The 23,614-nt window shown below is 37.7% G+C and overlaps 1 protein-coding gene across 1 annotated transcript in view; it reads left to right on the forward strand.

Annotated features, from left to right (window-relative positions):
* The window catches only part of ACYP2 (acylphosphatase 2), a 178,191-nt gene that overhangs the window by 104,840 nt on the left and 49,737 nt on the right, over positions 1-23,614 (forward strand). The gene's annotated exons all lie outside the window — the stretch shown is intronic.

Below are 23,614 nucleotides of genomic sequence, written 5' to 3' on the forward strand. Positions count from 1 at the left end.
TTAATTTCTGCTCTAATCTTTATTTCCTGTCTTCTGCTGGTTTTGGGTTTCATTTGCTATTCTTTTTGCAGCTCCTTAAGGCGTAAGATTAGGTTGTGTATCTGAGATCTTTCTTCCTTCGTTAGGAAGGCTTGGATTGCTATATACTTTCCTCTTATGACCACTGTTGCTGCATCCCAGAGGTTTTGGGTTGTGTGTTATCATTTTCATTGGCTTCCGTATACTTTTTAATTTCCACTTTAACTTCTTGGTTAGCCCACTCATTCTTTGTAGGATGTTCTTCAGTCTCCAAGTATTGGTTACCTTTCCAAATTTTTTCTTGTGGTTGATTTCAACTTTCATAGTGTTGTGGTCTAAAAATATGCATGGTATGATCTCGATCTTTTTGTACTTGCTGAGGGCTGATTTGTGTTCCAGTATGTGGTCTATTCTGGAGAACGTTCCATGTGCACTGGAGAAGAATGTATATTCTGCTGCTTTAGGATGAAATGTTCTGAATATATCTGTTAAGTCCACCTGGTCCAGTATGTCATTCAAACCCATTGTTTCCTTGTTGATTTTTTGACTAGATGATCTGTCCATTGCCGTGAGTGGGGTGTTGAAGTCTCCTATTATGGTATTAGTATCAATGAGTTTCTTTATGTTTGTGATTAATTGGTGTATATATTTGGGTGCTATCACATTTGGTGCATAAATGTTTACAATTGTTAGGTCTTCTTGGTGGATAGACCCCTTAATTATTGATATAATGCCATTCTTCATCTCTTGATATAGTTTTTATTTTAAGGTCTAGATTGTCTGATATAAGTATGGCTATTCTGGCTTTCTTTTGTTGACCTTTAGCATGATAGATGGTTCTCCATTCCCTTACTTTCAATCTGAAGGTGTCAAGGTGTCTTTAGGCCTAAAGTGGGTCTCTTGTAAATAGCATATAGATGGATCTTGTTTTCTTATCCATTCTGTTACCCTATATCTTTTGATTGGAGCATTGAGTCCATTGATGTTTAGAGTGAATACTGAAAGATAAGAATTTATTGCCATTATGTTGCTTGTAGAGTTGGAGTTTCTGGTGGTGTTCTCTGGTCCTTTCTAATATTTGTTACTTTTGGTATGTATGTATGTATTTATATATACATACATACATATATATATATACATACATATATATATGTATATATACATACATATATATATGTATGTATATATGTATGTGTGTGTGTGTGTGTATTCGTCTTTCCCCCCCTCAGAGAGTCCCCCTTAAAATTTCTTGCAGGGGTGGTTTAGTGGTCACAAATTCCTTTAATTTTTGTTTGTCTGGGAAACTTTTTATCTTTACTTCTATTTTGAATGACAGCCTTGCTGGATAAAAATTCTTGGCTGCATATTTTCTGATTCAACACGTTGAATATATCCTGCCTCTCCTTTCTGGCCTGACAAGTTTATGTGGATAGGGCTGCTGCAAACCTGATCTTTCTTCCCTTTTAGGTTAAGGACTTTTTTTCCCTTGCTATCTTCATGATTCTCTCCTTGCCTGAGTATTTTGTGAATTTGACTATGATATGCCTTGTTGATTGGTCAGTTTTTGTTGACTCTAATGGGAGTCCTCTGTGCTTCCTGGATTTTGATGTCTGTGTCTTTCCCCAGGTTAGGAAAGTCTTCTGCTATGATTTGCTCACTTAACCCTTCTACTCCTATTTCTCTCTTCTTCTTCTGGGACCCCTATGATTCTGATGTTGTTCCTTTTTAATGAGTCACTGATTTCTCTAATTCTGAAATCATGCTCTTTTGCCTTAATCTCCCTCTTTTCTGCTTCATTATTCTCCATAAGTTTGTCCTCTATATCACTGATTCTCTGTTCTGCCCCATCCATCCTTGCTGCTGTGGCATCCATTTGTGATTGCAGCTCAGTTAATAGCATTTTTTGTTTCATTCTGATTAGTTTTTACTTCTTTTATTTCCACAGAAAGGGATTCTAATCTATTTTCAACTCCAGCTAGTATTCTTATTATCATGATTCTAAATTCTGGTTCAGACATCTTGCTTGTATCTGTGTTGGTTAAGTCCCTGGCTGTCATTTCTTCCTGCCCTTTCTTGTGGGGTAAATTCTTTCGTTTCATCATTTTGAAGGGAGAAAAGGAATTAATGAGGTAGAAAAAATTAAAATTAAAAAAATTAAAATAAACATTAAAATTAAGAAATTAAACATGCACACACACAAATCGAATAGATGATGCCAGATCCTAGGTGTGTTTTGGTCTGGGTGTTGAAAGTGGCTTGATATATTAGGGAAAAAAGGGGAAAGAAGAAAAAAAAAGGAAATAGCTTGAAAATTTGAAAAAATGAATATACTGAAGTAGACTAAAATGAAATGATGGAAGTAAACTAGAATTTGAAAAAATTTACACAAACGTAAAAAATACAGTAGAAAAAGAATTAAAGAAAAATATTTTTAATAAAAATTAAAAATAAAAATGAATTTTTTCTTTCTGTATTCAAGAAAAAGAAAAAAAAGAAAATTGTTTAAAAACTTGAAAAAATTAATACACTGAAGTAGACTAAAATAAAATGATGGAAGTAAAATAGAATTTGAAAAAATTTACACAAAAGTAAAAAATATAGTAGAGAAAAAAATTAAAAATATTTTTTAAAAAAATTGAAAATAAGGATGAATTTTTTCTTTCTGTATTCAAGAACAAGAAAAGTGAAAAAGAAAAAAAAATGAATAGATGGACCTGTTAACAGACTGTATTATGACTGAAATTACTTCGTTTTCTCCTAGAAGTCAGACTATGAAGCGCTTTATAGTCCATAAAATAAGCAGGTGGTGAGACTTCTGTTCTTGAGGAGGGAGGTTGTCCCAGTTGGGCGGGGCTTAGTGTAATGACTCCATTCTCCACTAGATGGCACTGCTAGCCTACTGGGGTGGATTGTTGTGGTGCTTGTAGGTGCATATGCGCATGCACAGCAGTGGTGAAAATGGGGTCACCCAGCTACCTAGTCTCTAGTATTGGAACTCTGTTCTCCCCGATTAGCAATTGTGCACCCGTCCTTTGTCTTCAGCTTTCATCCACTGGCTGCTTTTACACTGTCTGTGACTGAGCCTCAGGCAGTACCTCTCTCCTGAGTTTTGTCTCAGATGCAGCTGTTTTCCCCAGCCCCTTATTTCTGAGGGACTGCAGCTTTGACCTGTTCCACCCCTCTGTGGAGGGTCTCACTGAGCAATGGGCGAATGCCGGCCACACCCAGGAAAGTTCGTGTTACTGTGCTGCTGCCAATGCCCAGAGACAGTGGCCAGGTGCCAGCCTGCCCCAGAAAAAGTTCACAAGATAGTGTAGAAGCAGCATTTCAGGGATTATGGAAAATCACAACACACATCTGGCACCAGGCTTCACCCCCAACGACCTTGTTCCAGCACCAGGGAATGTGGCTGTTCTCTGGGGTCTGCTGGGCCCAGGTGGCCTCATAGCCTCTACCAAATGTCCTTCCAGCAGTGGAACCACTTCTCCCCGTGTGGCCCAAGCACCTCCTGGATCCCACTCTCTTCCTGGGGATTTGCCCTTCCCACCAGAGCACTGCCAGGTATCAAGCTGCGGATTTGCAGACTTTGTGCTCCCCCTGTTTACAGTATTAATGGAATTTATACTCTCTCCTTTCTCCCTTCTCCCTTTTTTAGTTCAGTCCCTGTAGCTGTTTCCAATTTTCCACTTTTTCCCTAGCTACTTTTGGGGAGGGGTGTTTTTCCTGTATTCTCCCCACTATCTCCATCCTCTCTTCACAAGCATAAGCACCTCCCTGCCCTCCGTGGCTTCTCTCTCCTCAAGTTCACCTCTCTGTGCCATGTACCTGCTGAATGCTGTGGTTCAGGATGTGCAGATTGTTGTGTTAATCCTCAGACCAGTTTTCTAGGTGTGCAGGATGGTTTAGTATTGGTCTGGCTGTATTTCATGGACACGAGACACACAAAATACTTCCATGCTGCTCCACCATCTTGGTTCCCTCCTTTCACTTGTGATTTTCATATTATATCTAAGAAACTACTGCCTAACCCAAAGTCATGACAACTTACTATTATTTTTCTTCTAGGAGTTTTATCATTTTACCTCTTACATGTGACTCTGTGATCCACTTTCTCTATCAGTCTTGATTTGCATTCTTTTCCTTTGGTTAGTTGGAGAGCAAGTGCCATTGACATGGTCCAAAGAATGTATTCTTTTCACCCTTTGAGCAAGGCATACCCAAGTGGAGCACCCTATCCCCTCCCCACATGCCTGTGAATGGCAAGTCATGAAAAATATCTGTTAATTAAGTCAATTCAATAATTACAAGTTGATTTGATCTCTAATTTAGGCATCACATGGGAAGATACTATTTATAATATATTCTGGTTGACCCTTATCCCAATTTCCATGGAAATAGCCTTCTTATGACACAAGTATGTTCATGGACTGCTTTGAAATTTCCAGCTGCTTTGTGTGAAACTGAACCTAAAAAAGAAACCTTCCGCTAACAGACCATTTTTCAAGTATGCACTCAGGTGCTCAGGAGGTAGGCTTAATTTGAAAAAAACTCACTGAAAGGATTATAGGTGTAATAATCCTGGGATTTCCCTCAAACCTCTTCAGTTGAAATCTGTGATGTTTTTGGGTTGCTTCTGTCTGAAGTCAAACACTGGAAGAGACTGCAAAAGCTTTTCCCCACCCCCTCTGTGAAGACAAAGATTTATGTATGTCAAGAGACTCAAACATAATCATATTCTTCTCTTGAATGATCAGTTAAACTTCTTGTTTGAGAGAGAAACCATATTTCAATAGTACCAGATTTACTCATCAAATGCATTGCTATTAAGAATATAAAAACATTTCAGGTGAAGTAGTAGTAGTATATGGGAAAAACTGGCTGTGTATTTGTAATAGGCCCAATAAAGGTGCAGAGGCCATGACTACATGGCCTACCTGGTGAAGGTAACATCAGCTGTGCCACTTCCATAAATTCAAGTTAATCTGTGCAAACTCATGCACACCACTAAAGAAGTGACTTGCATGGTGCAGTCACTGCAGTCTGCAGCTGTTAAAACACAGCATCAAACAAGATGGAAATGGCCAGGCTTGTTATTAGAAAATCCTTCCAGAATGTAGTAATTGCAAGGTGACCTTGCCCATCACTGATGTCCTGTGAGACAGGTGTAGTAGGCTCGTCTTACTAATCTTGCCCTGGTGGCATTGTGGTTATTGGCTTCCTCCATTAAAATGGAAAATAGAATTATATGTGACAGAATGAACATTTATTTGGCACCTTGGGTGAAATAAATACATAAACTGAAGTTAGCATCCTTCTTTGGCAAATCCCTGGATTAGTGATTTGCAGCTCTAGGGTGTACATCCTTTCTCACTCTTCTAGGAATTTGCTTGATATGAAATTATGCATTCCCAGTTGGTTATTTTTCTTGTGACTTGCTTATGGATTTTTTTTTATCATGTAGGTTTTTAAAGTCTTTATTCCAGCTTCACTGAGAAATAACGGACATACATCACTGTAAGTTTAAGGCACACAGCATAATGGTTCGCATACACACACTTTGGAATGACTGCAACAGCAGGTTCTGCCAAGCTCCATCCTCTCATATAGAGATGACAAAAAGAAAATAATGAGGAAAAGAATAGAGGGGGGAAAAAACCTCCTTGTGATGAGAACTTTAAGGATTTACTCTTTTAACTTTCTTACATATCACACAGTGGTGTTAGCTGTAGTCGTCATGATGTATATTACGTCCCTGGTACTTATTTATCTTAAAACTGAAATTTTGTGCCTTCTGACTACTTTGCTCTAATCAAGCCCCCTTTTCTGCCTGTTCTTCTCATAACCATAAGTCTTGTCTCTTTTTATATGGGTTTGTTTTTTATTTTTAGATTTCACATTAAAGTGGGATCATATAGGTTTTGGCCTTCTCTGATTTACTTCACTTAGCAAAAGACCTTCAAGGTCCGTCTATATTGTCACAAATGGTGGGATGTCCTAATGTTTTTAATTTATTTTAAATTTTTATTTTGAAAGAGAGAGAGGTGTGTGTGTGTGTGTGTGTGCGCGCGCGCGCGCGTGCAAACGGGAGGAACAGAGGGGGGAAGAAAAACAGACTCCCAAGTAGGCTCCACGTTCAGTGCTGAGCCTGATACAAGGCTCCATCCCATGAACCTGGGATCATGCCTGAGCTGAAATCAATAGTCTGATGCTTAACTGAAAGAGTACCCACGTGCCCCAGAAGTCCTCATGGATTTTTTTTTTAATGTCTGAGTTATCTTCCATTGCATGTATATAGCACATACATTTATTCATTTATCCATCAGTGGTTGCTTGGATTGTTTCCATGTCTTGGCTATTTTAAGTAATACTGCTAGAAAGATGGTGCAGGTATGTTTTCAAGTTAGTATTTTCATTACCTTTGAATATATTCACCAGTGTGGAATTGCTGGATCATATGGTACTTGTATTTTTAACTTTTTGAGCATCCTCCATACGCTTTTTCATGGTGGCTATACCAGTCTACAATTGCACCAACAGTGCACAAAGATTGCCTTTTTTCCATGTCCACACCAGCATTTGTTATCTCTTGTCACTTTCATGATGGCCATTCTAACAGGTGTGAGGTGAGATACCTTATCATGGTTTTAATTTGCACTTCCCTAATGACTAGTGATGTTGAGTATCATTTCAAATACATGTTTATCTTCTTTGGATTTGGAGAAATGTCTGCTTAGGTCCTTTACCCATTTTTTATTTTTTTTATTTTTTTATTTTTTATTTTTTTCAATATATGACGTTTATTGTCAAATTGGTTTCCCTACAACACCCAGTACTCATCCCAAAAGGTGCCCTCCTCAATACCCATCACCCACCCTCCTCTCCCTCCCACCCCCCCCCCCATCAACCCTCAGTTTGTTCTCAGTTTTTAAGAGCCTCTTATGCTTTGGCTCTCTCCCACTCTGACCTCCTTTTTTTTTCCTTCCCCTCCCCCATGGGTTTCTGTTAAGTTTCTCAGGATCCACATAAGAGTGAAACCATATGGTATCTGTCTTTCTCTGTATGGCTTATTTCACTTAGCATCACACTCTCCAGTTCCATCCATGTTGCTACAAAGGGCCATGTTTCATTCTTTCTCATTGCCACGTAGTACTTCGTTGTGTATATAAACCACAATTTTTTTATCCATTCATCAGTTGATGGACATTTAGGCTCTTTCCATAATTTGGCTATTGTTGAGAGTGCTGCTATAAACATTGGGGGTACAAGTGCCCCTATGCATCAGTACTCCTGTATCCCTTGGGCAAATTCCTAGCAGTGCTATTGCTGGGTCATAGGGTAGGTCTATTTTTAATATTTTGAGGAACCTCCACACTGTTTTCCAGAGTGGCTGCACCACTTTGCATTCCCACCAACAGTGTGAGAGGGTTCCCATTTCTCCACATCCTCTCCAGCATCTATAGTCTCCTGATTTGTTCATTTTGGCCACTCTGACTGGCGTGAGGTGATATCTGAGTGTGGTTTTGATTTGTATTTCCCTGATGAGGAGTGACGTTGAGCATCTTTTCATGTGCCTGTTGGCCATCTGGATGTCTTCTTTAGAGAAGTGTCTATTCATGTTTTCTGCCCATTTCTTGACTGGGTTATTTGTTTTTCGCCTTTACCCATTTTTTAATTGGGTCATTTGTTTTTTGCTATTGAGTTGTATGACTTTTGTATATGTTTTGGATATTAACCCCTTATCACATATACGGCTTGCAAATATTTTTTCTCATTCTGTAGGTTGCCTTTTCACTTTGTTGATGGTTTCCTTTGCTGTGCAGAAGCTTTTTAATTTGATGTAGTCCCACTTCTATTTTTTATTTTGTTGCTTGTGCTTTAGGTGTCATATCCAAAAAATCATCACCAGGAGTTTTGTCTGTATATTTTCTTCTAGGAGTTTTATGGCTTCAGGCCTTAAACCTAAGTCTTTTTAATCCATTAAAAAATTTTTTTGTTGTTGTTATTGCTTATTTTTGAGAGAGAGCATGAGAAAGGGAGGGGGAGAGAGAGGGGGGACAGAGGATCTAAAGTGGGTTCTGTGCTGACAACTGCAAGCCTGATATGGGGCTTGAACTCACAAACTGCGAGATCATGACCTGAGCTGAAATCAGATGCTCAACCTACTGAGCCACCCAGGTTCCCCTGGTCTTTAATCCATTTTGAATTAATTTTTGTGAGTCGTGTAAGATATGGGTCCAGTTTCATTCAAGATGTATTACAAAACTGTAATCATCAAGACATTATGGTACTGGCACAAGAACAGACACTCAGATCAATGGAACAGAGTACAGAACCCTGAAATGGACCCACAAACATATGGCCAATCAATCTTTGACAAAGCAGGAAAGAATATCCAATGGAATAAAGACAGTCTCTTCAGCAAATGATGTTGACAAAACTGGACAGCAACTTGCAGAAAAAGGAACCTGGACCACTTTCTTAGACCGTATGCAAAAATAAACTCAAAATGGATGAAAGACCTAAACATAAGACGGGAAGCCATCAAAATCCTAGAAGAGAAAGCAGGCAAAAACCTCTTTGACCTCGGCTGCAGTAACTTGTTACTAAACATGTCTCTGGAGGCAAGGGAAACAAAAGCAAAAATGAACTATTGGGACCTCATCAAGATAAAAAGCTTCTGCACAGTGAAGGAAACAATCAGCAAAACTAAAAGGCAACCAACAGAATGGGAGAAGTGAAAATGACATAGGGTTAGTATCCAAAATCTATAAAGAACTTCTCAAACTCAACACCCAAAAAACAAATAATCTGTTGAAGAAATGGGCAAAAGACGTAAATGGACACATTTCTGAAGAAGACATCCAGATGGCTAATGGACACATGAAAAAATGCTCAACATCACTCATCATTAGGGGCATACAAATCAAAAGCACAATGAGATACCACCTCACACCAGTCAGAATGGGTAACATTAACAACTCAGGCAACAACAGTTATTGGCGAGGATGCAGAGAAACAGGATCTCTTTTGCACTGCTAGTGGGAATGCAAACTGGTGCAGCCACTCTAGAAAACAGTATGGAGGTTCCTCAAAAAATTAAGAATAGAACTACCCTATGACCCAGCAATTGCACTACTAGGTATATATCCAAGGGACACACATGCACCCCAATGTTTCTAGCAGCACTGTTGGCAATAACCAAATTATGGAAAGAGCCCAAATGTCCATTGACAGATGAATGGATGAAGAAGATGTGGTGTGTGTGTGTGTGTGTGCATGTGTACATACACACACACACACAATGGAGTATTACTTGGCAATCAAAAAGAATGAAATCTTGCCATTTGCAACTGCATGGATGGACCTAGAGGTTATTATGGTAAGCGAAATAAATCAAAGAAAGACAAATATCATATGACCTCACTCTTGTGGAATTTAAGATACAAAAGAGATGAACATAAGGGAAGGTAAGCAAAAAGAATATAAAAACAGGGAGGGAGACAAACATAAGAGACTCTTAAATACAGAGAACAAACTGAGGATTTCTGGAGAGGCTTTGGGTGGAGGTATGGGCTAAATGGGTCAGGGGCATTAAGGAATTCACTTGTTGGGATGAGCACTGGGTGTTACACACAGGGGATGAATTGCTGGAATCTACTCCTGAAATCATTATTGCACTACATGCTGACTAACTTGGATGTAAGTTAAAAATAAACAAAAATTGGGAAAAAAAAGATATGTGTCCAGTTTCATTCTTTTACATGTGAATATCCAGTGATCCTAGCACCATTTATTGAAGACACTGTCTTTTCTCCACTGAGTATTTTTGGCTTGCCTGTCAAATATTAGTTGACTATGTTTGCTTGGGGTTACTTCTGGACTCTTGATTCTGTTTCATTGGTGTATTTCTTTTTATGCCAGTAGCATACTGTTTTGATTACTATAGCTTTATAGTACAGCTTGAAATCGGGAGTCTAATGCCTCCTGCTTTGTTCTTCTTTCTCAGGACTTCTTTGGCTATCAGGGGTCTTTTTTGCTTCCATAAAAATTTTAGGAGTAATTTTTTTTTTTTTTTTACTTCTGAAAAACTGCCATTGGACTCAAGATGGAGATTGCATTGAATCTATAGATTGCTTTTGACAGCATTGATATTTTAACAATATTCTTCCAATCCGTGGATACAGGATACCTTTCCATTTATTTATGTCTTCTTCGATTTCTTTCATCATTATCTTACAGTTTTTAGCATTCATTGACATCTTTCACCTCCTTAAATTTGTTCCTAAGTATTTTGTTTTTGATGCTATTGTAAATGGATTGATTTCTTTATTTCTTCAGAAATTTTGTTGTTAGTGTGTAGAAATGCTAGTGATTTTTGTATGTTAATTTTGTATCCTGAAACATGACTGAATTCATTGATTAGATCTAACAATTTTGGGGTTGAGTCTTTAGGATTTTCTTTTTCTTTTTTTTTTTTAGTGTTTTTTTACTTTTGAAAGCATGGGCATGAGTGGGGGGAAGGGCAATGAAAGAGGGAAAGAGAGAATCCCAAGCAGGCTCCTTGCTGTCAGTATAGATCCCAACACAGGGCTCGGTTGCATGAACTCTGAGATCATGACCTGAGTGTCATGAAATCAAATGTTGGATGCGTTTTTATTTCTTTTTCATCTCTTCTTCCCCCCCACCCCCCACCCAATGCCCTAGCTAGTACTTGTAGCACTGTGTTGAATAGGAGAGGTGAGAGTCTATGCCTTTGTTTTTTTCCTGATATTAGAGCAAAAACTTTCATCCTTTTCAACATTGAGTATGATGTTAGCTGTGGGCTTGTCATATATGACCTTCATTATGTTGAAATATATTCATTCTGTGCCTCATTAAGTAAGAGTTTTATCATGAATGGATGTTGACCATGAGATTTTTTTTCATGAACTACATTTATTTATCACTGTTACCCTCTATGTATGTATCAATCTTTTCCTTAATGTCTCCAGATCTTAATTAATAGAAAGGCCTCCCCACACTAAGTTAATAAGGAATTTCTCTTATGTTCTTCTAGTTTTTTATGATTTCATTTTCTAAGATTTAAATCTTCTTTGGAATTTACATGGTGTACATTGTGAAGCATTAATCCAACTTCATTTTATTAAAAATATCTCTCCAGTTTTTAGAGACAGTGTTTGAGTTGTTGGTCTTTTCCTCAGTGATTTCAGGTACCATGTTTATCCTACACCAAATTCTGTATGTAGTGGGGTCTATTTCTATATTTCCTGTTGCAATCTATTGATCTGTTCATTATTGTGTCAAGACCACACTTTTAATTATTGCAGCTTTATGTTAATTTATGAGTATTAGGAATACATCCCCTCATTTTGCCTCTTTTTGGAGTTTCCTTCAAATTGTTGCTTTTTAAAAAAAATTTTTTTTTAATGTTTATTTATTTTTGACAGAGAGACAGAGCGTGAGCAGGGGAGGGGCAGAGAGAGAGGGAGATATAGAATCTGAAGCAGGCTCCAGGCTCTGAGCTGTTAGCTCAGAGCCTGACACGGGGCTCGAACTCACACTCACAGACTGCGAGATCGTGACCTGAGCCGATGTCGGACGCTCAACCGACTGAGCCACCCAGGCGCCCCCAAATTGTTGTTTTTTAATGGACTTTAGAATTTGTGTCTCTCCCACCCTTCCTCAATTTTTGGCCTTGTTTATTGTAATTAGAGTAACTTTTAAAATTTGGGTAAGAGGAATTGATCACTTTGAGACTTCCTATCTAAGAACTGGTCATGCCATTCTTTTTCTACACGTCTTTGTGGCCTTCAGGAGTGCTTTAAAATTGTATTTATAAATCTTACATATTTCTAAAGTTATTTTTTTTTTTTTTTGGTATTTCATCCTTAACCATTGCTATTGTAAATGGAGCCTTCCTCCATTCCTTCTTTGTTTTTTCCCCTCCATTTCCGCTTCTAATTTGTTATAATTGTTCATCTGAAATCTGATATCTCTGTAGTAATTTTATATAATGCTACCTTATTAATTTTTCTTGTTGATAGTACTTTATCAGTTGAATATTTCTGGTTTCCCACAATAGTAACAAATGGTGATACTTTTATTTCCTCCTCTAAATTGCAGTACCTCTACTTACTTTCTCTTATTGTGTTGTCCAACATCCAGTACTGTTAAGCAATCATGGTGACATGTGAATGTCCTTTATTCCTAATTCAGGTGGGAATACCTTTACTGTTTGCCCCAGTAAGCATGGTGGTCACTTTGGGGCCATGGTATATTTGATCAAGTTAAGATACCCATTTATTTCTACTTAAGTTCAACCATACTTCTAAGTAGTAGTAAAGCCACAGGAATGTATATCTGCACCCTCTCTAGCATGATAGAATCAAAGCTTTAAAAGGAAACTTAAAGACTTTCTAGTACACCTCCCTCCCATAATGAGTAATAAATTCCAACCACAGGGAGATTATACTTCCTCCCAGAAGTCCCAAAATTAGATTGGAAAATAAGCTGGAACTAAAAATCACTGTCTCTTAGGTCTCACACCAGTGTTTTTTTGGGGATACACAACTTACATTGAAAATTTCTCAGATGACTATTTTTTTCTTCCATTGTGCTTTCTCCTTTAAGATTTTTCCATTTTATCCTTCTCTTTCCATCACATTTCTGAGACCTCACATGTGTTGCTTGGCTGTGCCTGCTTTCCCCAGCCTGCCATTGCTGAGGAGCCAAGTTTATCAAAGATTTCTAGACAGTGACATAATCCCTTCCCCACCCAAAAAGACCTCTGTTATTTGGTCTTCCTGGACAAAGTGCATTGTCTTCCAAATGCTGCTGGTTACTTTGGGACAGAAAGATGATTGGAGCCACCTGAACACCTAAAAATAGGCTTTAGCTGTGATGGTGCCTTAACAAAGTGATTTGAACCAACAGTAGATATGTCACAAATGCCATTGTATCTTAAAGACATTTGATGATGATATTCAGATCTCAAAAGAAATTAGGTCATAATATATTGATAATCATTAAAGGAAAAATAATTGTGTATTAGTACTGTATTTCTGATTTTGCACTTATCCTTTGTTGTAACTTTCATTAATTTTTAAAAATCAGTAAAGGGTTTTATATACTAAAAAGTTTTGTATACAAATGAGAAAAATCTAAGCCATTGGCAAATTGTTTTGAATAATAATTTTCTACTGTAAAACAAAACATAATATTTCTACCCATATACAGTTAAGAAACTCTGAAGTCAGATTGGGTTTGAATCCTGGCTTTACTACTGCCTGGCTGAGTGACTAGACCCAAGTATCTCAACTAAGTCTCATTTTCCTCATTTGCAAAAGGGGGCAGGAATACCTTGGAGAGTTGTATGGGAATTAAGAGAATAATGCACCTAAAGTGCTTAGCACAGTGGTACCATGATGTAGGGACTTAATAAATGAAAGCTACTATTAGTGCAATCTTTTGTTAAGGGCTGTAACAAAACCTGTTGTTGTTGTTGTTTGTGTGTGTTGTTGTTCTTTTAACTCAGATGAATTTAGAGATTAAGGAGCAAATATCACAGTTTGGACACAACTTGGATCTATGATTTCAAAACAGCTCATTCATCCACATGTACTCCTTTCTGAGACTTAGAATTAAGGTATTTGCAAGGGTTTGACTGAAATCTCTGCCCGGGCTCTTTTTTCTTAGGAATTATTTGGGTAGCTGTGCCAATTAACAGTTACCTAAAACCTCAAGTCTAAAAATAGGTTATTAACTTTTTAATGAGGTTTTCATTAGCCAATTACTATTTGTTGGCCATCTGATAAATAGAAGAAAAAAAGCACAAAAGACTAATATGATTCACTCTACACACTTCGAACTGTAAATGACTTGGACACCTTTTATTTATACGTTCATTACATAATTTTGGAGTGTCTATTTTGTGTTAGACATAAAATATGTATCCCTAGGGATACAAAGTTGAAAAGACAAATCCTTACTCTGAAGAAGCTTACAGTCTAGTATGGTGCTTACAAAGGAACTTAAAAGCCACTTGTTATAATAATGTAAGCCTTCCCTGATAGCCCTTAGCCTCAGCTGGGGGAATTACTCCTCTTACGTGGTCCCATAGCATTCTATGCTTGTATGTATTTTAGCATTTCTTACACGGTAAATTGTCTCCTGTGCCGGACTCTAGGCTACTTGAGGACAGGACTGTGTCTTATTCACCACACAAGAAAGAGATAACTAAAACATGATCTTGGCCCTTAAATAACTCAAAATTGAGTAACAGACTGATAAAACCAGCTAACATATATAAAGATAAAACCAACTTACAGTATAAGCTTGAATGAATTCAATACTACAGACTGTATGCTGCAGAAGGTGGGGAGGTTGTGATATTATTTGGAAGAGATGGCATTTGAATTGAATCAGAAAGAAGGGTAGGATTTCCATAGGTAAGGATATGGGGAAGAAAATCCAAGATGAGGGAAAAGCATAGAAGCAGGATAGTACATGGGCTGCTTGAGGTATAGCAGAGTCCCATGTGAGTGGGCTCCAGCAAGGTTATTGGATGGGGGCTTCATGGTAACTGACCTTGAATGCACTAATGGGGTGTTGAGACTTTGTTCTGCAGGTATTGGTGTGCTGACGATGATAAATGGGCAAAAAGGATTTGGTCACTTTGTCAACAGTGTGAATGTTGGAAAAAGAAAGATCAGATTTAGGAGGGGCAGTATGGAGATTTCCAGTAATGTAGATAAGAGATGTTGCAGTGAAACAGGGAAAGAAGAGAGCAGTTCTGAAAACATTGTGCAAATGGACATGTCAGACCCTGATCTGGCATAAGGGCTAGAGATTCCGGTTTCAGAGTCCTTTTCTCAAAGGTGATGGCAGAAGCTATGACAGTGGCTAGGGTCAGTTAGGAAAAGTACAGAGAAAGCAAGCCAGGCACTGAACTTTGTGGAAAACTTGTTTTTAAAGAGTAGGTAAAGCTTCAGATTTAGATGAAATTGTTTCAAATTTGTTATTAAAAAGCTGAGGAAGGGGCATCTGGATGGCTGATAGGGTTGAGCATCCAGCTTTTGGTTTCAGCTCAGGTCATGATCTTACGGTTTGTGGAACTGAGTCCCACATTGGCTCTGTTCTGCCAGTGCAGAGCCTGCTTGGGATTCTCTCTCTCTGTCTCTGCCCCTCCCTGTTTGTGTGCGCGCGCGCGCTCTCTCTCTCTCTCTCTAAATAAATAAATAAATAAATAAACTAAAAAAAAAAAAGGGAAAACTGTATGTTTGGAATCAAATGGTTTGCCTACAATTTAGAGCAAGGCCCCCTGGAATCCAGGTGCCCCAACCTGTAGTTCAGTGCAGTATTAGTTTGATGCTCTGGATTCTGGTTGAATACTAAATTCAAAAATCCCACCACACACCTTTCCCATCCCTATTGATCTTGGTAAGACAGACTAAAGTTGAATTTTGGACTCCTTTATGTGAACCAAAGTTTCCTATATGTCTTATACTTCTAGCTAATAACAGCAAAGAGAAAATTTTGCCATTGGAAAACATAGGGCAAGCTGTCCATATGGGTGCCACTTAAAACTATAATGTGTGCTATGAATTTGATAGTAAGAACTGTAAAAAGCCTAATTAAATCTACTTTATGCTTCAAAAGCACTGAGTTAATTTTGTGCATTATTAAATGTTTTCATACCTTTATGTAAAAAAGAAACCTGCTACATCTTCAACACTGAATTTTCATTATCCCCAAATATCCTTGCTATATACAGAAATAGAAAGATTTTGCTCAAAAACCAAACCAAATTTTTCTTTATATGTTTAACAGAAGATTTTGTTGTTATTAATGGCAGTCTTCTATGGTATGTGCCAAAGGTGTGGCTTTGAAATTGTTTTTAACCCTTAATTATCAAATGAAATATTTATACCTGAATTAGGGAAGCCTGGAAAGAAAGAATATGAAACTTTGATAAAAACCATCTGAACAAGCAAGTATATAATAGGGCCCATCTTCAGAATAGCATCATCCTTGCTGAACAATAGAACTAAATTATACATGGATTTTATTTATTTGGCTGGAAGAGCTTAGCTTTGAAAATGAAAGCTTGACTTCATCTTTACCAATTTTGATGCCTTTGATTTCCTTTTGTTGTCTGATTGCTAATGCTCGCACTTCCAACACTATGTTAAACAACAGCAGTGAGAGTGGACACCCCTGTCGTGTTCCTGATCTCAGGGAGAAAGCTCTCAGTTTTTCCCCATTGAGGATGATATTAGCTGTGGGCTTTTCATAAATGGCTTTTATAATGTTTAAGTATGTTCCTTCTATCCCGATTTTCTCGAGGGTTTTTATTAAGAAAGGATGCTGAATTTTGTCAAATGCTTTTTCTGCATCGATTGACAGGATCATATGTTTCGTATCTTTTCTTTTATTAATGTGGTGTATCACGTTGATTGATTTGTGAATGTTGAACCAGCCCTGCATCCCAGGAATGAATCCCACTTGATCATGGTGAATAATTCTTTTTATAAGCTGTTGAATTCGATTTGCTAGTATCTTATTGAGAATTTTTGCACCCATATTCATCAGGGATATTGGCCTGTAGTTCTCTTTTTTTACTGGGTCTCTGGTTTAGGAATCCAAGTAATACTGGCTTCATAGAATGAGTCTGGAAGTTTTCCTTCCTTTTCTATTTTTTGGAATAGCTTGAGAAGGATAGGTATTATCTCTGCTTTAAATGTCTGATAGAATTCCCCAGGGAAGCCATCTGGTCCTGGACTCTTATTTGTTGGGAGATTTTTGATAACTGATTCAGGGGAAGGAAAAAGAAAAAGAAGTTAGAGTGGGAGAGAGCCAAAGCATAAGAGACTCTTAAAAGCTGAGAACAAACTGAGGGTTGATGGGGGGTGGGAGGGAGGGTAGGGTAGGTGATGGGCATTGAAGAGGGCAACTTTTGGGATGAGCACTGGGTGTTGTATGGAAACCAATTTGACAATAAATTTCATATATTAAAAAAAATGGATTATCACCTCATAAGAAAAAACAAAGGACCCAAGTAAACAAAATCACAAATGAAAGAGGAGAAATAACCAACAGCAGAAATATTAACAATTTTAAGAGAGTATTAAAAAATTATATGCCAACAAATTGGACAACCTAGAAGAAATGGATAAATTTCTAGAAACATATAACCTACCAAAACTGAATCAGGAAGAAATAGAATATTTGAAGAGACTGATTACCAGCTATGAAATTGAATCACTAATCAAAAAACTCCCCAAAAACAGAAGTCCAGGATAAGATGGATTCACAGGCAAATTCTATCAAACATTTAAAGAAAAGTTAATACATATCCTTCCCAAACTATTACAAAAAGTACCAGAGGAAGGAAAATTTCCAAATTCATTCTTTGAGATCAGTATCACCCTGATATAAAAACCAGATAAAGACACCACAAAAAAAAGAGAACTATAGGCCACTATCTCTGATGAACACAGATGAAGAAATTCTCAACAAAGTGCTAGTAAACACAAACTAACAAATTTAAAAAATCATTCACCATGATCAAGTGGGATTTATTCCCAGGATACAAGAGTGGTTCAACATTCTCAAATCAGTGTGATACATCTCATCAATAAGAGAAAGGATAAAAAAACCATATGATCATTTCACTAGATGGAGGAAAATCATTTGACAACAAAGTACAACATCCACTTATGATAAAAACCCTCAACAAAGTAGGTCTAGAGGAAACATACCTGAACATAATAAAGTCCTTATATGAAAAACCCACAGTGAACATCATACTCAATGGGGGAAAGTTGAGAACTTTTCCCCTAAGCTCAGTAACAAGGCAAGGATGTCTACTTTGACCACTTTTATTCAACATAGTGCTGGAAGTCCTAGCCACAGCAATCAAGCAACAAAAAGAAAAGCCATCCAAACTGGTATGGAAGAAGTCAAACTTTTACTCTTTGCAGATGACATGATACTATAAATAGAAAACCATGAAGATCTCACCAAGAAACTACTAGAACTGACAAAAGAATTCAGTAAAATCACAGGATACAAAAATCAATGTACAGAAATCTGCATTCCTATACATTAATAATGAAGCAGCAGAACGTGGAATTAAGAAAACAATCCCATTTAAAATTCCACCAAAACAAATAAAATATCTAAGAAGAAACTTAACCAAAGAGATGAAAGACCTGTACTCTGAAAACGATAAAACACTGATGAAAGAAATTGAAGATGACACAAAGAAATGACACATGCTCATGGATTGGAAGAATGGTGTTAAAATGTCTATACTACCCAAAGCATTACACAGATTTAATGCAATCTCTACCAAAATAACATTTTTCACAGAACTAGAACAAATAATCCTAAAATTTGTATGGAACCACAAAAGACTCTGAATAGCCAAAGCAATCTTAAAAAAGAAAAAAACTGGAGGTAACACAATTCCATAGTTAAAGTTATATTACAAAGCAGTAATATTTTAAAAAGTATGGTACTGGCATAAAAATAGACATATATCAATGGAACAGAATAGAAAACTCAAAAATAAACCCATAATTATGTGATCAATTAATCCTTGATAAAGGAAGAAAGAGTAAACAATGGGAAAAAGACACTCTTCAACACATTGTATTGGGAAAACTGGACAGCTATGTTCAGAGAATGAAACTGGACCACTTTCTTATACCACACACAAAAATAAACTCAAAATGGATGAAAGACCTAAATGTAAGACAAGAAGCCATCAAAGTCCTTGAAGAGAGAACACAGGCAGTAATTAATGTCTCCGACACTGGCTGTAGCAACATCTTTCTAGATATGTCTCCTGATGCAAGGGAAATAAAAGCAAAAACAAAACAAAACAAAACTATTGGGATACTATTGAAGTAGAAAGCTTCTTCTGCACAGTGAAAGAAACAACAAAACTAGAAGGCAGCCTATTGAATGGGAGAAGATATTTGCAAATGACAAATCTGATAAAGGGTTAGTATCTAAATACAGAAAAAAATTATATAACTCAGTATCCAAAAAATAATCCAATTTAAAATGGGCAGAAGACATGAACAGACATTTCTCCAAAGAAGACATAGAGATGGTCAACAGACATGTGAAAAGATGTGCAACATCACTCATCATCAGGAAAATGCAAATGAAACTACAAGATACCACCTCACACCTGTCAGAATGGCTAAAATCAAAAACACAAACAACAGGATGTGTTGAGAAGGATGTGGAGAAAAAGGAACCTTCTTGCACTGTTGGTGAGAATGCAAACTAGCGCAGCCACTGGGGAAAATAGTATGGAAATTCCTCAAAAAGTTAAAACAGAACTAGGGCACCTGGGTGGCTCGGTTGGGTAAGCATCTGCCTTTGGCTCAGGTCATGATCCCATTGTTTGTGAATTCAAGCCCCACATCCGCCTCTCTGCTGTTAGCACGGAGCCTGCTTCAGATCTTCTGTCCACCTCCCCATCTCTCTGCCCCTCCTATGCATGCTTTCTCTCTCTCTCTTTCTCAAAAATAAACATAAAAAAATGTTAAAACACAACTATCCTATGATCTAGTAATTAGACTGCTGGGTATTTACCTCAAAAATATAAAAACACTAATTCTAAGGGATATGTGCACCCCTATGTTTATTGCAGCATTATTTACAATAGCCAAATTATGGAAGCAGCCCAAATGTCCTTCAACTGATGAATGGATAAAGAAGATGTAGTACATATATACAATAGAATATTATTCAGCATAAAAAGAGTGAATCTTACCATTTGCAATGACATGGATGGAGCTGGAGAGTATTTATTAGCAAAATGAGTTAGAGAAAGACAAATACCATATGATTTTATTCGTATGTGGAATTTAAAACACAAAATAAACACGTAAAGGAAAAAAAAGAAAGACAAACCAAGAAACAGACTCTTAACTCTAGAAAACCAGAGGGGTTATATGATTACCAGTGGGGAGGTAGGTTGGAGGGGGGTAAAATAGGTGATGGGGATTAAAGAGTACACTTATCATGATGGAGAAAAGAAAATTGTCACAATCCATGATAAATGAACTATTTACAACTGAAAAAGTCTGATAAAGGTCAGTTGACAAAATGAGCAGGAACAATAAAAATACTAAAAGTTGATGGCCCATACCCAGATAATTGAACATTTTTTTCTTAGAAAATGGGATTCAGCCATTTGAATACAACACAGTAAATGATCCTATTAGAATTCTCACATATGGACTCATGACCCACCCAGAAGGATCTGAAATATACTTTTGAATTGGCTAATCATTTTCTAGCAGAGTTTCCAGAAAATGATGAAGTTTTTTTTGTTGGTGGTGGTTTTGTTGTTTTATTTTCCTTTGTTTATTTTTTATTTTTTTTTCTCAAGTATATTTTATTAAAATAATATACACATACAAAAGTGTGTTTCATAGGTATACAACTCAATGATGTTTCAAAAATTGAATACACTCAGATCAAGACACAGAACATGACCAGTCCTTTAGAATCCACCATCATAGTCCCTTCCAGTCAGTAGGTACTCACACCCCCGCCCCCTACTCCCAAACTGTTGGGAGATAATTATCATGGGTTCTGATGTTTCTGCACTCTTGGAAGCAGAAACACTGCCTTTGTTCAGAGTATCTTTTTTTTTTTTCCAATATATGAAGTTTATTGTCAAATTGGTTTCCATACAACACCCAGTGCTCATCCCAAAAGGTGCCCTCCTCAATACCCATCACCCACCCTCCCCTCCCTCCCACCCTCCCATCAACCCTCAGTTTGTTCTCAGTTTTTAAGAGTCTCTTATGCTTTGGCTCTCTTCCACTCTAACCTCTTTTTTTTCCTTCCCCTCCCCCATGGGTTTCTGTTAAGTTTCTCAGGATCCACATAAGCGTGAAACCATATGGTATCTGTCTTTCTCTGTATGGCTTATTTCACTTAGCATAACACTCTCCAGTTCCATCCATGTTGCTACAAAGGGCCATATTTCATTCTTTCTCGTTGCCACATAGTACTCCATTGTGTATATAAACCACAATTTTTTTTATCCATTCATCAGTTGATGGACATTTGGCTCTTTCCATAATTTGGCTATTGTTGAGAGTGCTGCTATAAACATTGGGGTACAAGTGCCCCTATGCATCAGTACTCCTGTATCCCTTGGGCAAATTCCTAGCAGTGCTATTGCTGGGTCATAGGGTACGTCTATTTTTAATATTTTGAGGAACCTCCACACTGTTTTCCAGAGTGGCTGCACCAATTTGCATTCCCACCAACAGTGCAAGAGGGTTCCCGTTTCTCCACATCCTCTCCAGCATCTATGGTCTCCTGATTTGTTCATTTTGGCCACTCTGTTCAGAGTATCTTTTTAAGGATATCTGAGAACAGCCTTGGAAGACAGAAATAGTGTTTCCCTCCAGAGCAAAGGGCAGGTTTGCTTACAGCCTTGAAAAAATAGAGATTGTCTCCTATAGAACAAAGTACAGGTTTACTTGGTATTCTATGGAGTAAAGATAATGTTGGCCTTCAAAGCAAAGGGCATACATGCTTAATTCCCATTATAAAGGATTCACTTTCCCTAAGCCCAGGGTTCCTCTCCTCTGCAGCCCACTGTGTGGGCAGGGGTCACTTGGCTTTCTTCATGCTGCAGAATAAGAATTAGGGCTCAAGCAACTGGTGCAAGCACTGAAGCTGGCTATTGAATTGTAACGTCCTTTGTCTCTGACTCAGCATCCATTAACTAAGCACGCTAACATGCTAAGTTTGTAAGTAGGGTAAAATACCAGAATCTTCACTGTTCTTCATAGTGATTACTATGCTGACTTCTATCACCATAGATTAGGTTTACTTGTTGTTAAACTTCAACTATAAATGGAATTATATAGCACATACTCTTGAGTCTGGCTTCTTTTATCCAACATCATATTTGTGAGATCCATTCATGTTATTACATGTAGGCACAGTTCTTTATTTCTCACAGTATTCCATGGTGTGAATATTTAAACTGTGTTTATTTTTTCTGCCAGTGATGAACATTGGGGCAGTTCCCAGTGTTAGCTATTAGGATTGTGCTGTTATAAACACTTCTTTGCACGTCTTTGTGAATACATGTATGCATTTCTGTTGGGTATATTCCCAGAACTGGATCAGAGGGTGTGCATAGATACTGCCAAACAATTGTCTAAAATTTTTGTATCAGGCTACTCTTCCACCATTGTGGTTTCTCTGTGTACTTTTCCACACTTGTTATTTTCCATCTTTTTAGTTTATCTGTTTTTTTTTTTCAGACTGACATGCTTTCATTTTGCCATAACATGTACAAATAAATAGGCCAATGGTACCCTTCCAGTTTTACAGAGCAATCTCACAAGTATTTTTGCTGCTTAGGAAAAGCGATCTATCATTTGCTAGGTTGTTACCAGGGTAAATTGTCAAGATAATCAGGGCCACAAATTTTTTGTAGGTAATTTTCCCATGAAGACGACAATCTCTGAAGTCTTCAGCCTCTGACGAGACCAAGTTATTCAAATTGTATTTCTAAAGATACAGTTTTAACAGAAACAAGGTGAAAACTGTTGTGGATATTCACAGAATTCTCCATATTATATAGGAAATAGATCTATATTCTTCCAAGTGTTCCCTCAATTGAAAGCAAAACATATCTATATGACTGAATCTTCCCAGTAAGCAAAAGCAGAGAAAGTAACAGGATTTTACTAAATATGAGTGAAATTAAGGGCACAGTAGTTAATCTTTCACATAAATAAGGTCACATGAAAACAAGAGAGAAAACACCCAACATGGCATTGTTTTTCTTTAAAAAGCCCTTGGGTAGGTAACAGAGCTAACACTTCAGCCACCTGCAATTCTCCCATCCCAGTCCTGAGAAAAGTAGCCCTTCTGTCACCACTCACAGAGCAAGCATCCCTTCCTTGCAGGTTCTCAGTCAACCCAGTCTTAATTCTAGGCCCTGCATTTCACTGGCAGTTTCTGCTGCTGGCCTTTAGTTCAGTTTTCCCTGCATGGGGCACCCATCACAACGTCTTTGGTTCTTTCATCCACTTTGAACAGGAAACACCTTTCTTTCCATCTAGACTGGTCTTCCCTTAAACCCTATAGGCATTGCTAAGGGAAGGAGGGGCTGGAAGCGTGCAGAGGGGCAGTAAGAGCTGTGGTAGTCTTCTTGACAGGACTCCCGTTCTGTCTCTGGAGAAGAAAAGAGAGCTAGATTAAACTAAAGAGGCTGCTTTTGCAGATGTGTCTGAGCTGACACTTTTTTTTTTTTTAATGTTTTTGTTGAGGGTGAGGCTACCACTTTTAAAAAGAGGTAGGAGAGATATGAGAGAAAGAGACAAAGAGAAGGAAATGAGAAAGAGAAGACAAAGCGTACACTCACCGTGGCACCTGTGACACTTAATCATGTTGAAGGTGAAGAATGGAGGCAACTTACAGTCCCTAGATTTTATATGAATTCCCTGGGTGAGGCTGAGAAAGCCTGGTACTTTATCACCAAGGACATTATCATTATCCTCGTTATGTGAATAGGGTCTAACTCATCACCTCAACC

This window comes from Panthera uncia (assembly GCF_023721935.1).
Source record: "Panthera uncia isolate 11264 chromosome A3 unlocalized genomic scaffold, Puncia_PCG_1.0 HiC_scaffold_11, whole genome shotgun sequence".
Taxonomy (NCBI): domain Eukaryota; kingdom Metazoa; phylum Chordata; class Mammalia; order Carnivora; family Felidae; genus Panthera; species Panthera uncia.